The 13,924-nt window shown below is 33.4% G+C and overlaps 1 protein-coding gene across 1 annotated transcript in view; it reads right to left on the bottom strand.

The window, feature by feature from the left end:
• The window catches only part of LOC105306336 (signal transducer and activator of transcription 5B), a 53,001-nt gene extending 39,307 nt beyond the window's left edge, over positions 1-13,694 (bottom strand). The window contains exon 1 of the mRNA XM_011381281.2: positions 13,457-13,694. The gene's annotated coding sequence lies outside the window, so the exon portion shown is untranslated. The remainder of the gene's footprint in view (positions 1-13,456) is intronic.
• Positions 13,695-13,924: the final 230 nt, after the last annotated feature.

Genomic DNA, 13,924 nt, shown 5'->3' with positions numbered 1-13,924 from the left:
AAAAAAAAAAAGAGGAAGAGGACAGAAAATATGATTTTAAATCTTCTTTAGGTAGTAATCCTACAGTAGTTACAGAATAATACTGGATACACACCCAGCCCCAAAGAAACAAAGCGTAGACTTCTTTAAATTAGGTGAGCATCTATGCGTTCACTTTTCCTAGGGGCAACAAAATTAGATCCTTTTGAGTATAAAAGTGAAGAATGAAGGAAAAATAAAGACTTTTTAAGTTTTCTCAGCCAGATTGGTTCCTGGTTTAGCTGTCTACATACGACTTACAAGAAAATGTGACAGGTCCTTCAGAAGGGCTCCTGCAGCATGTCATAGGTTCTATGTGGTTTCTAACTCGTTAGTTTCAGGTTGTGGTGGCAACAGAGACATCAGGCTTTTTGTGAGACAAGCTCCTGTTCTAAAGATTCTACGCTTTGATGATGGAAAGTATGTAACCCACTCTGAGACTACCCCATTTGAAAGGAAAGCAGTTTGGGGTTCAAGGAAAAACATTAGTTTGTTATATATGCTAAATTAACAACTGCTGCCCACACTAGCAACTGTTTCACATTGGAAACAAAATAAACGATTACATTTTCAAGTCTTTCCTATACTTACTCACCAAACATTACATAACAGCAAAGGAATTAGCACAGAAAGGAGAAAATAGAGGGTTCTAGCGGTCGTAATAGTAATAACAGTAACGGTAGTAATAATAAATATTCAAGGAGTTCTTACTATGTCATGAACTCATGCACAGTTTTATGCTCTTTATATGTGCTCTCATTTAATCCTCTGATTATTTTGTGTGAGTTTATTATTTTTGTTCTCTAGATGAGGAAACAGGCTTAAGGGTTAGGAAATTTGCCCAAAGTCCTGCAGCAAGGAAGTGAAGGAACTGGGATTAGAACCTAGGGCACATGTTCTCAACCCCGGCAGTTTATTTCTTAAAACCTTTCACCGAACGAAATGAGTTTTTCCCAACAATACCTGTGGTTTAAGACTGCTTTACAATAAAAGCTACACATAAAGTACAACTCACAAATAGATACAAAAAATTATTTGACAATCCAAAAATGCTTTCCTTAAAGGTCAGAGAACATCGAGATGACAACCCTTCAAACGACCAAAGGAAGCCATATTAGGGGTTTGGTGGTTCGCCTTCACGCCTCTAAATCAATCAGAAGTTGGCTAAAAGATTTAGATTGTAAAAGACAGTGGGTGGAGAATAACGAGAACAGTTCTAGGGGTGAGTAACTTTCCAATGAGGCCAAAACCTAGATCCTGACCACTTGTGGTCAGAGTTAACATTGTGACATTTCCTATAAGGCGAGTGAGTGGTTGGTTATATTCGTTATATTTGCTCCCAAATTCCTTATTGGGTTTCCATTAGCTACACTATTATCCATAGTTAATATTTACCAGAGAACATCCTAACCCCAGGTTTTCTGCTGGCTGAAAACATTTCTCATTGAGGACAATAATTATTAATACAATTGAGAAAACAACTTTTGATATAATCCTACTGAGTAAGATAGGATAGTAAAGATACTGAAGTAAGTTGTCACCTGGATAACTGTTCACATTTCACCAATAATTAAACACCAACTTACCTAATGCTGACGTGCATATGGAGTTACACAACAGGTATAAATGATAAATTCTGTGATAGCTGATTAATACTAAGATGAAAAACATAAAAATAACCATGTTACTGTGCAAGGTGTACATTAAATAACTGGCTGAATGTTAGACGATCACCTGGGTACACCAAGCCATGCCACCAAGAAGTAATTACCCTGATGTAAGAAGACAACTTCTGAATGTAACTTGGGATAAGGACACCGGGCAAGTCCATACTCCTACGAAAGGTGTCTCATTCGATCTTTAACACCTTTGGCTAAAAAAGAATCAACACAACACTTGTATCCTAAACCCTTTATCATTTTGATCATCCTAGTTTTAAAAGGTGGAATGATTACCTCTCTGGAATTGCAATGTGCCCAACACTCTGGGCATAAGAACCAAAGCAATTTTGAGTCGCCTGCTGCTCAACGACTACATTGTAAGTTATCCCAGGGTAGGAACCATATCTCATTCATTTTGATGCCTTCGACACAGTACATGGTACATGATAGATGTTCAATAATTGTGTGTTAAATTAAATATAATTTTTGTAGACCTCTGTGTTACAAAAAGAACCTAAATTGGGGAAAATGGCTGGTAGGTCAGTTATTTCCTTAAGATGTTATTTTTAACACTGGGGAGGTCATTAACTTGAATCCTTATTACAGGAATAATGGGACTGAATCACACTTTATAGAAACTGTGACGGAGGTTTTGACTCACCATTGGTGCTAATCAAGGTAAATATAATCACAAGTTGTGTCACTCCATAAACATCGTGACAAGTTTGTAAAATAGAGCTAACACCTCCTTACAGCGATTTCGAAGAGGAGAATTACATGAAATGTGATGATGCTTACATGAGCTAAAATTCCAAAGAAAGCTTTCTCTTTATGCCCATGAAACTTTTTTTTTCTTCCTTTAATTACGTCTCAAGAAAGAAGCTGAGTATAAACGGAAAGCACAATGTTTATCAACACTGCACTCCTTCGGTTACCATGCACATACACACCAAATACAATCCAGAAAGATTTCTTATTGTGCCAAAACAAGAGGATGAGGTCTACATCCAGAATGGAGATTAACGTTGGAAGGATGACTCAGGGCTCATGGCATCGGTCTGGTAGACGCTGAACCTATTTTTCATCTGAGAGTTCTTCAACTACAGAATCGAATGCCGCCTCAGGAAGGAATTTCAGTAAATACAGTCACGCTTGACTACAGACTATTTTTTATTCAAGACGTATGTCCATGTAGCAAAGTAAGTTTAGCAAATGAAAATACAGTCTTGAATCACTATGGATGTCCCCTACCCTTGCCAAAAATGACAAGCTGCTTGCTCAAAACTGTCACTAATTAGCAGCTGCTGCTGTAAAGAAAACCAAAATAAGTGCCAATAAAAGCATATTGAACTGAAAGGGGGCTTATGACAAGGAATGGGAAATGTGAGAATCTAGTTGTGACTAGTAAACTTTCTAAATGCTGCCAACTAAATGTGGGAGACCAGGGGGCAGGGCGATAATGGCGACAGATGTCCCTTCATATTTAAAGAGGAAGGATTTAGAAGAGTCTCCTAGCATCTGGAAAGACACAGAAATCCCAGGGCACTGAGGTTACTGAATTCCACCGCGACCATTTCCACCTCTCCAACAGGAGCCCATCTTGGTTTGGGGGGTAATTCTTCATTGTCGGTACTTGTCTCTGGCATACTACCACCTGCATTTTCACACATCATAAAAACTGAACTTTAAAAATACCTTCCGTATTCTAATGGCTTCGGCCCAAACTCTTATGGTTGAATCTAGTTGTTGACCCTTCACTTTACAGGTTGAAAAAAATAGATCAAGAACAGCAGAAGTGATCTGTCCAGTGTAAGTGAGCAGGGGATACGGTGGTACAAAATCACTTTACTGTTCAGTATAAGAGGCTCTAAAATCACTCAGATTAAGATCCTGCTTGAAATCTAAATTGCATGGACTACTTTTCAAATCATTCTCCAAGGTTCTCCCTCTCTCCTTCTCTTTGTTTCTTAACCAATCAGATCTCCCAGAATAATTCTCTTTTTCCCTCAACAAGGTTAGACTGATACAGAGCCATTACTATTTTATTTATATTTGGACCACAGGGTCAGGTTGTCTCTGTAGCAACTACTCAGAAAAATGAGAGTGAGAAAGAAAAAATAAGGGACGAAGGGTAGGAGGAAGGGAGGGAGGGAGGGAAGAAGATATAGTGCAAACGGGAAAACAGACAAAATAAACAAGCATGAGCATATAATTTCTTAATGAAGCTGCAATCAAAATCTCTTTTGTACCTGCTGTTCCCTTGTGTAATGTTTGTCTTAATGTCTGTATAAACAATTATAACAATGTATCAGTAATTTTCTGTTCACAATCAGGCTATAAGGAGAACAATTTGCTTTATGAAACACGGAGAAAGACTAATCTCTGATATTACTGTCAGTGCAGGTTTATCAGCAAGACTTGAAGGAGATAAGCCTACTGACATACAGATTAGGAATCACATTTTCAGATCTTTAATAACCCCCTAGCGGTCTGCAACAAGCTGTTGAATTAACTTGTCTTTAGATACTTATTATGCATGCATTGCTTGCTAGGTCTAGGTACAAAGCAAAACTAGATATCCAGCCGGGAGGAAATTGTCAAGTCTCCAAGCAAAAGGGTCATATTTAAAAACAAAAACAAAAAACAAAAAACAGACACAAAGAGACAAAATTATATAATTCCACTTATATGAGGTACCTAGAGAAATCAAATTTATATAGAGAGAAAGAAGAAGGGTGGTTGCCAGGGGCTGCGGGGGCAGGAGAGTGAGAATTATTGCTTAAGGGGTACAGTTTCAGTTTGGGATGATAAAAAAGTTCTGGAGATCAATGGTGGGTGATGGTTGCATGACATTGTGAATGTACGTAATGGTACAGAATCGCACACTAAACATGGTTAAAACAATTTAAACAAAATTTTCATGGGGGAAAAAGCCAGTTCTTGCCTAGGTGAATTTCACATATTTAACTCTGAAATCCAAAGGAAACAGAGAATCGGCTTTTCCTTCTCTTTTCTTTCTTCTGCAGTAAAAGGCATACTGAGCGTTGATGTCTTGGAATACACCCTCTCTATTGAGATTAAAGAGGAATAAATGGAATCAAGGTATCTTCAACACCAACCAATGCTTATTACCAGAGATTAGTATCTGCCCACCATAAACAAAGGTACATGAATTAATCCTCTCACAGAAACAGTATTTATTTAATGAATACTTACTGAGCATCTGTCACATGCCAGGCTCTGTTCCAGGTACTGAGGACATAGCAGTGAATAAAAGAGACATGCTTTTTATGAACTTAGGTTCTAGCATCTAATATTAAATATTTGAAAGTTTAAATAAATACAGCCTATGCTATACTTTCTCATTTTTGCTTTTAATTTTCTTCTTTTTATTTCTGTTGTTGGAAAAGGATACCACTTGACTATTACAGAACTGTACAGGTAAACTGTACAAAGTCTGTACATTCAAACCAATATTTGGAAAAAGGTTTTCAAAGCATCTCAACAAAATCAGACTAACAAGGGTGATGGCTGACTTTCGTGAAAGGCTTGACAATGTGAAAGCAATTTCTGATGAAACCTCGACATCTGTTCATCCCTGCTGAAAGCTGATCATCTTTACGGAGCTATAGTAAGTGCGAAACAAATCGGGTCTAATCAAGGATTCCATGGTTAAGAACATTTCAGTATGGTATTAGTCCAGCTTTTTTCCAGGATATAGTTTTATTTAGAGGATAACTTTCATGCTTGCCACAATCAAATCAAATCATTTATCTTTCAAAGACGATTTGCAGATTCAATCTCCACAAGGTACTAAAAATATAGAGCATCGTTAAAAATTCACAACGGGACTCGAGTTGCCACCCACCAATGCATAGCAGCACAAGGTGGTAGGTGGCTAGCAAACATTTAGTCTCTTCTTTTTCCCACAGAATAAAATATGGGTCAGATTCTACTCAAACAAGAAATACCATCACAGTAAAAAACTAGGTATAACAAAAATATTTTGAAATACTTGAAAATGTGCCATTCGTTTCTCAAGTCGACACAACAATCTCTTGTTCAATATAATGAATACAATGAACTTTAAAACAAAAGAATCAGACTCCTTGGAGCATAACAACTTTTGCATATGCTCTTAAATTTTCATTTAAGAAAATATTTTAAATATTCTAAGATAGGTTGTCGTATTAGAAAAAAATATTTTTACTTTATGGAAATAATCCTCAATTTTATTGAAGAATTAATAACCTTCAATAAAGTACATATCCAGGATGTTTTAAGTGCTAGAATTAACCTACTTTTGGTACCACACTAAAATAAAGGGGTTCCGGAAGCTCACCTAGTACTAAAAGCTACTCGATATTTTATTTAACATTAAAAAGCCAATTAATTTGGTTTAGATGTCAACCAATATTCAAAGTAACACAGAAGTTCTATCCATTTCTTCAAAGGTTCCTTCTAGAATCAGAGATCTAAAGAGACCATTAAGATAAACTAAATAAGCAGGTGGGCCTTAGGATGGAGGGTTTAGGCATTACCTAGATTACCTAGGTTCCATAATCTCTCTAACCAAGTCGGCCACCTGAAGCTCTATTTGTCCAGTCTTCCACACATAGTTGCAGTTATCACCCCATCTATAAAGAACTAAAAATTGCACCCCTCCTTTAGGTACCTCTTAAGACTAAACTAACATTAGAAGAAATGAAAAATGTGAAAGGAAAAATTTCATCTGTAACTAGAAGTTCCCAAATTTCAAGCATAAATTATAAATGTACCATAAAAATGAATAGTCACTAAGACCAAAAGATGAACATGATTTTCTAGACAAACTCAGTTTCAAACACACACACACACACACACACACACACACACACACACACACACGCACACACACACTTGGAAGCAAAACAAATTAACAAAAAACTCTGCCTAAAAGTGATTTGATAGTTGAGTAATACCTAAAAAATAACGGGTTGTTTTAGTTCCAGATTGTAAGCAAAGTCATACAGGTGACAAGAGACAATGTAGGCTGATTCATCAAAGTTCAATACTCAGGCCCTTGCACCTTTCTGTAATAACAAGTGATTCTCAACCTCTTCCTGTACCCTCTTCTCTGCCACCTTTCAAATGGAATCATATTTCATAATCCATATGCATGTTCATTGTTTGGAACATGGAACGTTTTCTCAAAGTAACAAAGTTATAAAGAGATGAAGAATTCCTAGGTAAGCCCCAAAACCTCAGTGGATATACAATCCTACAAAATCTAATTATCCTTTATAATTTTGTTTCTAAAGAAAAAGATGTTAGAATTTCTAATCAGAAATACCATTAATAACAAAATAATGCTCCTGTTCTTGTGGGTTCCCTGTCCCGGCTCCCAAGCAGCACCAGCGGGAGAAGTCTTCCTCCCAAGAAAAGGAAAAAGACCTCCGAGGACATGGATGATGCTTCAACCAGGCCTTGGTGCAACAGTTCCCAAAACAGGGAGTGAATGCGTGCGTGCGTGCGTGCGTGCGTGTGCGTGTTCGGGAATGCTGTCTGGTGGTAATTTAGGGGTGTCATTTTCTTCAGGTAAGAGCAGCTTCTGCTTGCTTATAGAGCCATGGCTTCAGTTCCCAAAAGGCAAGAGTCCCTATTTGAATCTAAGTTATTTGTAAGCTAGATGTTAAAGTAGGAGACAGTTATACTTTATTTCTATAGAAAGCCTATAACTACACTGTCCAATGTGACAACCACTAGCTGTATGTGCAACAAGGCACCTGAAATGTGGCTAGTGTCACTGAAAAACTGAATTTTTAAGTTTCATTTCATTTAAATTAACTTAAATGTAAACTTAAAAGCTAATGCTCAATTAAGTTATTGGAAAACTTCCAAGTATATTTGGAACAACTTGGGTATGTGAAATCTACTTTATCAGATGATAGAGATTTTCTGAAATCTGAACGTGTATTTCTGGTGAAAATTTTGCATCCAAATTGAGATATGCTGTAAGTATAAAGAACATATTATATTTTGAATACTAAAAACAAAAAAGGAATGTAAAATATCTCTTTAATAGTTTTTCTATTGATTGTATGTTGAAATGATAATATTTTTATATACTTGGCTAAAGAAAAATATTATTAAAATTTATTTCACCTGTTTCTTTTATTTTTTTTAAGGTGGCTACTATAAAATTACATTTATATTTGTAATGGATAGCGCTTATCTATAATATTTTACTATTTCCTATATAACTTTTGTTTACAGTTTTCTAGTCTATATATGTCTTATTTGTAACATTTATAACTTTCCTTCTACATTTTGCTTAGAAGGAAAATTTTTTGAAAGCAATCCTAAGCTTTTAAATTAAAATTTAAAAATATATGTAGCCTTACTGTACTTACTAAAATATTAGCATAAAACTACACTATTTTGAGTTGAAACTGTACAGAGTATTGTTTTTGAAAATTACTATGCTGTTACATAATCTTTATAAAAAGATATATTTAAGAAGACTAGATCTAGTGATTCTTTAATGGAACTACTAGTGATTATCTACCAGCTGTTCAAAGAATGTGAAATTCATTGATTCTTATTAAAAATATACCCTAATGCATATTGCAAAAGAAGTTCATGCAAATTCTTACCTCTGAAAAAATTTTAATGACCTAAATTAAATACTCAATAATTAAAACAATGTGGTATATTCAGAAACACCCTGATCTATGGAACAGAATAGACAAGAAGCAGATCTTAACATATAGAAGGACTTAATATATAATAATGATGGTCTTTCATATCAGCAGGAAAAAAGAGGGAGCTGGAAGAAATGGTGCACTTTTATTTTTAAATAACTGGCTGGCAACTTGGAATTGATTTAGGTTCAAACTGTTAATATATGTAAAACACTGAACTCAGTGCTTGGCACATCTTGAGTGATCAATAAATATAAATTATTGTTATTTTTAGGAAAACAAAGCTACATTTCCACCTCACTTCTTACACAGAAATAGATTCCCAGTAAATCGAGAGACTGAATGCAAAAATAAATAAATAAATAAATAAATAGATAGATAGATAGATAGATAGATAGATAAAAATAGAACCATTAAATAATCTAAAAGAAAATACAAATGAAAATTTAACAATCTTTGGGTATGGATGGTTTTACAAGCATGCCTTAATAGCAAGATCAGAGAAGAAAAGACTGCTAAATTAGACTACATAAAAATTTAACATTTTTATACTGCAGAAAATACTGCACAAGGTTGAAAGTCAAAAAAGAAGAAACTGGGAGGAAATTACTCGTAATATGTAAGACAAAAAGATCTTTGGGAAAACTCAAACACCTATAATAGAAAAACAGGCAAATTATATTAAAAGGTAAGTTACGAAGAAGAAACAAAATGGCCAATAAACATGTGAAACACTGTCCAACCTTGCTAGAAATCAAAGAAATACAAACAAATATGAGAGGCTAGGAAAGATATAAAGGCTGTCAATACTCAGTTATGGAAGATGTGGGGAAATGGCCATCCCTTCATGCACTAGTTATTGGTGAGCACATCTGCTGGGATAGTCTTTTTGGAGAGCAGTTGGTGCTATCTATGCAAATGACTCAGCAACTCCACTTCTAGAACTTACATTAAGGAAACAGTCTGGTAAATATGAAAAAATCCACTCAGCCCAAGGATCTGCACCACAGTGTTGTTTATAAAAATGAAAAAATGGAAACAACCTAAATATTCATTAATAGATTAAATAAATTATGGGAGGGCTATACAATGAATATAGATCTTAAAATGTTAAAGTAAACTAATATTTATTAAGTTTCTGGGGGAAACAAGTTCCTCCTGAGCCCTCAAATAACATGATCAGACTAGAGGTTTGTATTAACTGTAAATTTGGATTATTTGTTATCTCTTCTCCATATTCCCTAACCCCATTCCTGTGTTAATGGGGAGTTGGTTGTTTATATTAGGGGCTTGGAACTAGAGACCATGAACCTCCCAAAGTATAAGCAAAGTTTTATGTGTATGTATATTTTATTGGGAAGAGAGTTAATGGTTTCATCAAAGTCTCAAAAGGTCCCCTAATCCCCAAATGGTTAAGAACCACTGGCATATATAGTTTAACAGGTCAAGGTGTTGTCTAATTTTGCCTTAAAAAGCATATATGGAGAAAAAAAAGCACATGTGATTGTACAGCCCATTCATTCACTATTCAACAAATACTTAGTATTTACCAAGTCTTACCTTGATTGGTAGCCAAATTACCAAAAAATCTTGGAATACATTTCTTTACACATTTTGGAAGTATTCTAAACACACACACACACACAGCCTCAAAAAGCCTTCTAGCAGCTATGAGACAAAAAGCTGATCAAAAAGTTTCAAACAAAATTATAATGTTAACTTCTGAAAGAAGTAATTTTTTTTACAGTCTTTTGAATCTTACATATATTTGAGCTTCTTTAAGGAGATGACCTTAATATTTATGGACCAGAAAAAGACATCTTTGTGAAGATAGCCGAATTCTCAGTCAGATAAAGACTAGAACATAAACAAGTAACTAGGTTTAAATGAAGAAAGCAATAATAAATTATTTTACATATTAATTTTAAAAATGTGTTGTATAATTTGACTGATGCCATTTATAAAATATATGATGCTAAATTTGAGGTCCCAAATTTACAAGGCTTATAAAATATCCATGGTTTGATGAAAATAGTCAGACACACATAAGAAGAAACTGGTCTAATGTCACAATATCACAGTGATAAAAACAGATTACAGGGAAAGTCCGCAACTACAAATGAACTGAAACCATAGAAAAACATAATTTGAATTAAATGAGATTATCACATTTTCAGGAGGCAGAAGAGTAAGAAGTGATAAGCAAGAAGAACCATAAAATCAAAAGGATTTATTAATGAAGACATACTGGGAAATATATGTTTATAGCTTTATTTTCAATACATGAAAATATTTATCTTAATTTGAATTAACTATGTATTTAGGTTTTAAAAGCACTTAAAAGATACTACATGATTTCTTTTATGTATTGTTCTCAAAACTGACAAAATAAAATTCTGTTATAGTAAATTTCATTACAATAAGTTACAAGGCATAATCTAGGTTAAGGTAGATTTTTACTGAGATGAATTTTAAGTAAAATAAGTAGGTCTTCTGCTGGGCTCAAAAATATGTATTTTTAAGACTATAATTTTATTTGCTGCAAAGTGATAAGACCTAAATAGCCAAACTCCAGAATTCTCCTAAAACATCAACTTGTAATTTATTTTCATTTTTCTTCTTTAACATTTTAAAATGTTAAAATGCTTTTAAACACTGAAGTTAATTACATAAATTAAGGCAGAACACAAGTCTCTTGTTTTAACAATGACATATACTCAAAAGAAAGTATCATTCGCTAGAGATTTCCTTTAGTAGATATTCCCAGATGAATATCATATAAACAATTAGAGAAGTCATTAAGCATGACTAATGGATTATAAGAAAAATAAATCCATAAACCTAGCAACCTTTGTAAGTATCATGAAAGAGAAAGCAGTACGAAAGCAATGCAGAAAATATATTGAAATGATACGATGTTCGGGGTTGTAAGAAATTAAAATAAACTAGACCAAATTTTTTTTTAAAGTCAAAAAAAACCACACACATCTTCAATATGAAATGAATGGTAACTTAGCAGAGCACATAAACAAGTAAAATGGTATAATTTCTTTATTATATTCATAAAATATAATTTTCCATCAGCTTATACATAAAAATATGAAGCATTCCACCAAGTATAGGAAATAAGTGCTCAAGTTCAAATTATTTTAACTCTGAAAACACTGAATACAATTTAAATGATTTTAATATAGTTCTTCAACAAAAGATGTCATATAACCATACCAAATAAGTATGCCATGCCAAATATATTTAACGCAAACATCACAAACTACTCATTTTTCTGTTCCTAAAAAGGAAATACTAACTGAAAACAAAAACAGGTTTCTCATTCTAAGATCAATCAATACACAAACGTCATTTAAAAAATTAGTCCCCCCACCAAGCTTTACTGAGATATAATTGACATATAACATTTTGTAAATTTAAGGTGCACAATGTGATGAACTTTATTTAGGTTTATATTACAAAATGGTTACACAATAAGGTTAGTTAACACATCCATCAACTCACATAGTTACCATTTTTGTTGTGGTGAGAACTTTAAAGATCTACTCTCTTAGCAACTTTAAAATATATAATATAATATTGTTAACTATAGTCACCATGCTGAATATTACATCCCCTGAACTTATAACAGAAGTTTGTACCCTTTGACCACCTTCACCTATTCCTCCATCCCTGGCAACCACCAATCTGCTCTGTTTCTATGAGTTCGGTTTTTTTAGATCTACATGTAAGTGAGATCATACAGTATGTGTCTTTGTCTGACTTATTTCATTTAGCATAATGCCCTTAAGGTTTACCTATGTTGTCACAAATGGCAGGATTTCCTCTTTTATGGCTGAATAACATATATACGTTTTTATACATATGAAAAAAATATATATATGGAAGGGATAAATACATATAATTTTAAAATGTAATAATACTCCATTTTGTATATATAAATAAAAAAAGGAATATATATCACATATTCTTTATCCATTCACTAAAATCAAGCTTTTTTCTTGATTACAAAGGTATTTCCTATTCATTATTACCTGTTTATTATAGAAATATGGGAAGTTACTAGAAAACATGCACAGACACACATCCAGAATCCCACAATCCAGAAGAAATCTTTTTCCAAAGCCTATTCTTTTTTCCAAGCACAACTGTATGTGATTGTTTTCTAATTTGCTTTTTCATTTAGTAATACACTGTGAACCTTAGCTAAGTCATTAAATTTTGTTTTATAACATAATTTGAAATGGCCGAACAGTATTCCATTGTATGGAAATTTAATTTAGTTCATTCATCCTCTAACACTGAACACTGAAGTTGTTTCCAATTTCTTGCTATTTTAAATAACACTATGAGGATTATCCTTGTATACAAATCTTTGAACATATTTCAGATTATGTCATCTGAATGGAATTTTAGGTCAAAGGGTACGCACATTTTTAAGGCTCTTCAAAAAAAGCACCAATTTACATTCTGACCAATGAGTAATGAAAGTATGGGTTTCCCTACCTTTCTAAGCGATAGTTTTTATTTTTTCAACACTGTTAGTCCTTATAAATCTGTTAATTGAAAAAATTATGTCATTGTTTTTATTTGCATTTCTTGATTTCTAATGCAGCCGAACATAATTTTACATAATTATTGGCCATCTGTATGTTTTCTTTTGTTCATTTCCTCATTATGAGAACCATCCTTTTCTTGTTACTTGTATATGTTCTTTATAAATTGAAAATATTAATCCATAACCTTTTGTCATATACGTTAAAATATTTTTCTTATTTTGTCATTTACCTTTTGTTTCTGGCATCTGGGGCATAAAGAAGTTTTTAATATTTATGTAGTTCTCTCTATAAATATTTCTTTTATGTGTTGTTTCATAAAAGACACTGTTTTAAGTTTGTCCTGTTCAAATTTACCAATATAACTGAAATGTAATGCTAAATCTTGTCAAAACTAGACCACTCACAATTGGGTAATAAAAATTCAAAACCATAAATTTTGACAATGTCACATTTCTAAGACAAAATTTAAAATGTGTGCTTAAGGTAATAAGTTATCTTACTTAAGGACCCATTCCTTTAAACTTACGTGCTTGGCTCTGGTGTTGCAAAATCAGATTTATGCTTCATCACCAACTCAGCATGTTAACAGTAGCCATGTCATTCAGGAAGCCAAATATTTTCCATTTTGTTTGGATACCATCAGCAGTTAAGGAAGAAGGCCAATCTCTTTTCACATTACAGTGAATTTAGTATTTTTACTTGATAATTAAACTCACTGCAAGATAAACTCATCTTTAACATATGTTTAGGATAAGCTTCAGAGTTTTCATTTATCATTACATGATTGAAACTGAATAACAACATAAAAATAAGGAATATTTGCATTGCATCTTTATATATTAGACCCTCCATACATTTTGGAGTAAGACTCTACAATGTCCAATTCTCACTATAATTCTCCTTCACTTTCTATCAGAAACAGAAAAAAAATCCTCAAAACATAAACCCACAGGGTGAACTGACTGTTTCATTTTGTAAAGGGCTGTATATTTCT

This window comes from Pteropus vampyrus, unplaced genomic scaffold (assembly GCF_000151845.1).
Source record: "Pteropus vampyrus isolate Shadow unplaced genomic scaffold, Pvam_2.0 Scaffold432, whole genome shotgun sequence".
Lineage (NCBI taxonomy): Eukaryota > Metazoa > Chordata > Mammalia > Chiroptera > Pteropodidae > Pteropus > Pteropus vampyrus.
The sequence above is the reverse complement of the archived record's forward strand: the minus strand, read 5'-3'. Positions and strand labels throughout refer to the sequence as shown.